The sequence below is a fragment of the Phocoena sinus genome, chromosome 7 (assembly GCF_008692025.1).
Source record: "Phocoena sinus isolate mPhoSin1 chromosome 7, mPhoSin1.pri, whole genome shotgun sequence".
NCBI classification, from domain to species: Eukaryota; Metazoa; Chordata; class Mammalia; order Artiodactyla; family Phocoenidae; genus Phocoena; species Phocoena sinus.
This window is the reverse complement of record NC_045769.1, coordinates 16,197,267-16,203,266: the sequence shown is the minus strand read 5'-3', so window position 1 is coordinate 16,203,266 and position 6,000 is coordinate 16,197,267. Positions and strand designations below refer to the sequence as shown.

Sequence of the window (6,000 nt, the reverse complement as noted above, 5' to 3'; positions counted from 1 at the left end):
AAAGCTGCATGACATTCTTGAGAAGGAAAGAAAGAGAAAACATTCAATCCTATGAGAGCACATTTCCAGGCTCTCCTTGCAAAAGCAAATTAGAAATTACCTTGGACAGAGTGTACAAAATGGAAAGACCCAAAGCTCTTTGAAGGGTGGCCTAACTTTTAAAATCAAGCAGCATGATTTACTGTGTACTTAGGAAAAAAACATTGTTTTCAGTCAGAACAATTTCAGGTGAAAGATGGAGGTACTTACAGACGAGATAGTTCCATTGCTATATTGATGAAATCAAGCTAAACAAATATTTTACAGCCCTTTTGACAAAAGATTTTGGTTAGAAGAGTTACAGGTAGAGGTAACCTGCACTAATGAAGAGGTTTCCTCCATAATATAAAGCAACTGAGTTTTAAAACAAATATACCAAACTTGCATCTCAATGAGTATTGCCTCCCTCTCAGAGGAGTTACCTTGGGAAGCTAGAAGCTTCAGTAAAGCTGCAGCAGTTTCTTAAGAGTTTCCAGCTCTTCTGTTCAAGCCTTCAGGGACAGCAGTCTATTGTTTTGACTATCTTCAAAAACGAGAAAACTTCAACACATGAAAATAGATTTTTACTTCTGAAAAATAATCCAAAGTCCATTGAAAGCAAGTCTGGAGACTAAGAAGGTGATTAAGCTGAGTAATACTGTTTTCATTTAAAAATAAGTTGTAAGTTGAATATAAAGGGGTGACTTCTAAGTGCCTTTGAAATTGGATCTGGAGACGGTTTTTAAGAAGAACTGCAAAAATGATTTGTTGAAGGAAATGTTATGACTCCCAACTGTTTTGAAGGGAAAAAAGATCAATCTTAGCATATTATAGACATATTTCATACTTAAACATACTAATATTCATACAGCCATTCTGAAGTAGCAATATGCATCAAAATATAAAACGTGCATACCCTTTGGCCTAGCAATTCCACTTCAAAGACATTATCCTGAAGACGATTGAAGAAGTAAACAAAAATACCTATGTAAAACATGTGTTTCTGAATTGGTGAGAAATGAAAAACTAATTGTCACCAGTTAGGGATTAGTTAAATAAAATATACCATAGCCACAGTAGAAAGCATGAAATTGTTTAAAAGGATGATGTATAGCTGGGAGGACACACAGATTTCATGTCCTATGTCAATTGCAGTCAAACACTGTGTTGAGAAGGGTTCTGAGACTGAGTTTAATCTCACAGAAAGAAAGCTGTTATGGATTAGTGATGCCTGGAGCAATAGCATTGAATAGAATAAAGGAAATGGCAGTACAATGCCTGGGTTCCTAATGTAGTTATCAGTCAGGGTTAAAACAGGTAGTTCAGTAGAAGAAATTTACTAGGGAGAACTAGTTACAGAAGTGTTGGAAAAAACCAGAAGAGGATGCAGGGAAAGTGGGACAACCCAGTGACCTGCGACCACAGGAATCACTGCAACCCATAGCACTAAGGACAGTGAGAGAGGTATGTACAGACAGTCATTCAAAGAGCTGTGCGGCCAAGGCCATCAGGTGTGAACCTGAGTCTTAGAAGAGATGAAGCCCCTGCCAGAGACCAGAGCCAGCTTCTTGGCCTGCAATCTGTGCACTCCCACAGAACAGCACACTCAGCAGGGCCCTGGGGCACACTTGGTTTAATGCCCTGCTGTCATCTTAGCATTTTTAACAATTTTTGAACAAGAGGCCCACATTTCCATTTTACACTGGGGCCCAGAAATTATGTAGCCTGTCCTGCCAGAGAGTCTACCCAAGCAGAGAGACAAAGATAAGTATCCAAGCTGTTCTACCTTCCTATCCTGCATCCTCCCACTGCCTCCCACTGATCTAACTTAAGTGGAAGCTCTTGGGAAGAGGAAATGTAGTTTATAGGGGTTGGTCCTGAGGAACGGGGCATGGCGGGAGAACAGTGGGGAGGAGATCTGAGAGCTAATAGGAAAACAGCTGCCACCTGCAAGGTAGGTGAATATATGTTATCATGGGCAGATATTCAAATGTCAAGGATTTTAAAAGTTATAGAACATGGAACAGTATGTGATCCTGTTGATCTAACTGTATATATATTTACATTCATTTTTAACACTCAGGACGTAAATACATCAAGGTGTTTAAAATATGTCATGAGGGACATAAATCAAGGTATTTAAAATAGTTCTAGGTGAGATTATGAGATTATGACCACCTTCTAAGCCTTATATTTAATGGTATTTTCTGACATTTCACATATATTCCTATATACAATTTTTGTATACCTATATATAATTTATGCATACCTACCTATGTACCTATATATACAATATACATAATATTATACTACATAAAGAAGCTTTATTTTTTTTAACTTTAAAATATACGAAGAAGACCTGCTTGTAGAATGAAAATTTTTGTCTTTTTTACCATTAGGGAGAAGCTAGAACAGAAATTTAGCTACTAACCTAATTTGTCAAATATGGCGGAGAGATGGAGAAGGATGAGAACTGAGGAAACAGACCTAGGAGTGGGTAACGGGGAGGCCACTGAAGATGATCTAAAATACGGTTTTAGTAAATCAGTGAAGGCCGGAGTTTGATTTCAAGTTGGTGATGAGGAAATATAAGCAGCAAGTGAGGAATAGAATAGAGCAGGAAGAAGAAGCAGTGGGACCGTATTTTCAAAGGGTACCTTGGAGGGCTGAGGGGAGAGAGGCATGGCCTGATACCTGGCAACCAGGGCTGATGTCACTCAACTCTCAGGCCCAGAGTCCCTTCTAGGTGGGCCTCAGGAGTTAGACCATTTCTCTTGCAGAGCAGCTATTCTGGATATTTTTATTTTCTCCTGAAAGCCCTGCTAGGAATGGCAGTTTATAGGAAAACCACGGCCTGGTATTCGAATGTGGACCACAGACTCAGCCTGCCTTTCACTTCCTGACATCTTTTCCCTCCGTACCTACCTTAGGTTACAGTTTAAGTATTTTTTAATTTAAATCCAGGATGCTTGCAAATATTCTGATTTCCTGTGGACTGGTGTTTACCAGTAGGAAAGGAGAGTAAAACTTCAATTTTTAAGAATGTCTAATTAGTTCCATAAAAAGCAGATGATTTACATGTAATTTTTTTTCAATTTTTTAAATTTTTGGTTGCGTTGGGTCTTCATTGATGCACACGGGCTTTCTCTGGTTGTGGTGAGCGGGGGTTACTCTTCATTGTGGTGCGTGGGCTTCTCATTTGAGGTGAATTCTCTTGTGGAATATGGGCTCTAGGCACGTGGGCTCAGCAGTTGTGGCTCGCAGGCTCTAGAGCGCAGGCTCAGTAGTTGTGGCGCACGGGCTTAGTTGCTCCGCGGCATGTGGGCTCTTCCGAGACCAGGCCTCGAACCCGTGTCCCCTGCACTGGCAGGCGGATTCTTAACCACTGCGCTTCGAGGGAAGCCCTACATGTGATTTTTGAAAGGAAAGCTCTAAGCACTTTCCTACTGAATAAGTGACCATTTTCAAAGTTAACTTAGGCTTAAAGCTACTCATTTAAGGAATTATTTCTCAAGTTGCTGAGCTTGAAGTCAGTCACTCTCAACATTTACCGTGATTACATTTTTGTAGATATTTGACTCTGCCATGTTTTTACAATGCTTCAAAAACCCATTTGAGGCACTATTCCCTTTTCTCTTTCTGTCATTTCTTCAAAAAAAAAAATGCTCTGAGAAGTGTTGCCTTGACAGGAAGCAAATGATGCTCTATGCTCAATATTGTTAAAGCAATCTTAAAATAAGTGGTTTATGTTGACTGTTTTTCTCTCTTAGCAAAGAAGCTGAGAACCTAGGGAGGAAAACTCTTCAAAGTTCTGTGTGTATTAATCCATCCAATGCAAACTTACGTAATTCAGCAAGGAAATTCTTTGGAATTGGGATCAGATAAGATACAGCTGTCTCAGTTAATTTCACATTGTTGATCCCAGAAATACAATCCTCATCTATGCTTACCCATTCTTCTCATACAGAATCATTAACCCTGCTCTCCTCCTTTATGTTAATTTACACGTCTGTCCCACCAGTTATCACCCAGCTTTTTCCTTAATCGTGGTGCGTCACATACAAACCTGTCTCCGTCTCAGAGGCGCTCTGTTTACCAATGCTTATCACTGACCCACAGTCTGCTCAACTGCAGGAAACTGTGTGACAAAGGGCCATAAATGTGACACTGTCCTTGAAAGACATCAGCAAAATTTTACATTATTATCCCGACTGAGGGGGAAAAAAAGAAAGATTCTTGAAAAGGTGTAAGATTATTTTCTTTTGTCAGAGGTTAAGTGGATAATGAATTTGCAACTCTGCCTCTCCACAGCCATTTTACACCTATCTGATTATAAGCCATGAAAAATGAATGGTTCCCTTATTTGCACATAACTGAATAAAATCTTTGAAAATGTTTCTCTTTTACAATGATTTCAAAATAATAAACATCAGGTTCTTGTTTCCATCACCGTCAGCTCCAAGTTCAGTTGGTTCCATGAAGCAGTGAGTGCCTCCTCAGGGTCCAGGTACCTGGAGGGGGTCAAGATTAATATAAACTCTTGAGTTACTCACCTGACAGTAATGTGAGGCAGAGGAAAGGGCTGCGGGAGACTCTGCAGAAGAAGCTAGAAGAAGAAAGAAGAAGCTATTATCAATAGGGTGTCCAGAGAAGACTCTGCACAAGGGTCTGTTGAGTCTTGAACTAGTCTTTGAAATATGGGTTCAATGTCAACAGAGAGAAACGGCAGGGGGAAGAAGGGACTGATCCTAAGAGGAGTAAAAGGAAGTAATGGAAGATAGAAGGGAGTTGAGGCTGAGGCCAGCTTGTAGGAGACTTGGAATGATAGAAAACGTGCTTTAAATTCAACTCCTTAGGCAGAAGAGTACAGAGTAGCCTTAACCGTGAAGACTTGGGATAATGGTAGCTGAGTTTGAGAAAGAAAACTCCAAGAGCAGTGTGGGGGACACATTGCAGGAGAGATACTGGTAGTCAGAGAAACCAATGAGGAGAACTCCGGCGGTATGAGTAGAAGAGGAGGGCCTGGCTTAAGGCAGGCGAAGTAGGAATGGAGATTCAGAAGGAATGGACAGGATGCAGGAGAGAAGTAGGTTCTTCAGAGCATGGTGATTAGTTAAGGTAGCAAGAGAAAGGAGAAAATGAAGGTAATGCTAAGATTTTGTTGATGATTTTGTTATAGTGCCTTTAACAGAGTTAGGGAAAGTAGGAGGAGGAGGGGTTTTGAAGAGGAGACAATGAACAGAGTTTCAAAACAATGAAGCCAGAGTATTAATGGACATACATATGGAAGTTAGCAATGGAATTGAGAATAAGTAATCAGAGCTTTGGAGAGAGGATGGGATAGGGACATAGATTTTGGAATCATCGGCATAAGGACATTAGTTAAAATGCAGAAATAAAGGAAATCTCCAAGTTGTCTTAACATTTAATCACACAGAATCCCTACCTTTAGTGAATGGGAGAAAAATGAAGGGCATGAGAAGAATACACCAGAAAGAAAGAAAACCCAGGAAAATGCAGTACCCCAGAAGCCAAAGGAAGGTTGTTTTTTTGCCAGAGTGTAAAGAAGGGCTTGAGGTACAAATGGGAGATGAGAAAGCAAACACAGTCCATATAAAAATTCAATTATCAGAAGTTTAGCAGCGAAAGAAAGGAGAGAGGTGGCCAGGAGCGGGAAGAAATATCAAGTGTGAGGGGAGGTATTTTGAAAGAGGAGGAGAATTCCACAAAGAAGATGTCACTGAAGGCGCGTGAGAGAGAGAAGCAAGGAGCTCTGGAACGTTCCTGCATGAAGCAAGGTCAGACGCCACCTGGGGGTCATCAAAACCATGGTCCCCGTTGCAAGGAAGTCTGTGGAGCACAGTAAACAAAGAACTTTAGCTAGGCTACATTTCTGCAAATAAAAGTAAGAAGAAGGAACTTGCAAAGCTCTGAAACATAACACTGGAGGACTGAACAAGATTTTGGATTCTAGGACCCCAA

General features: G+C 40.5%; 1 pseudogene; it reads left to right on the top strand.

Annotated features, from left to right (window-relative positions):
- Nucleotides 1-1,909: 1,909 nt before the first annotated feature.
- The window catches only part of LOC116756820, a 147,300-nt pseudogene continuing 143,209 nt past the window's right edge, over nt 1,910-6,000 (top strand).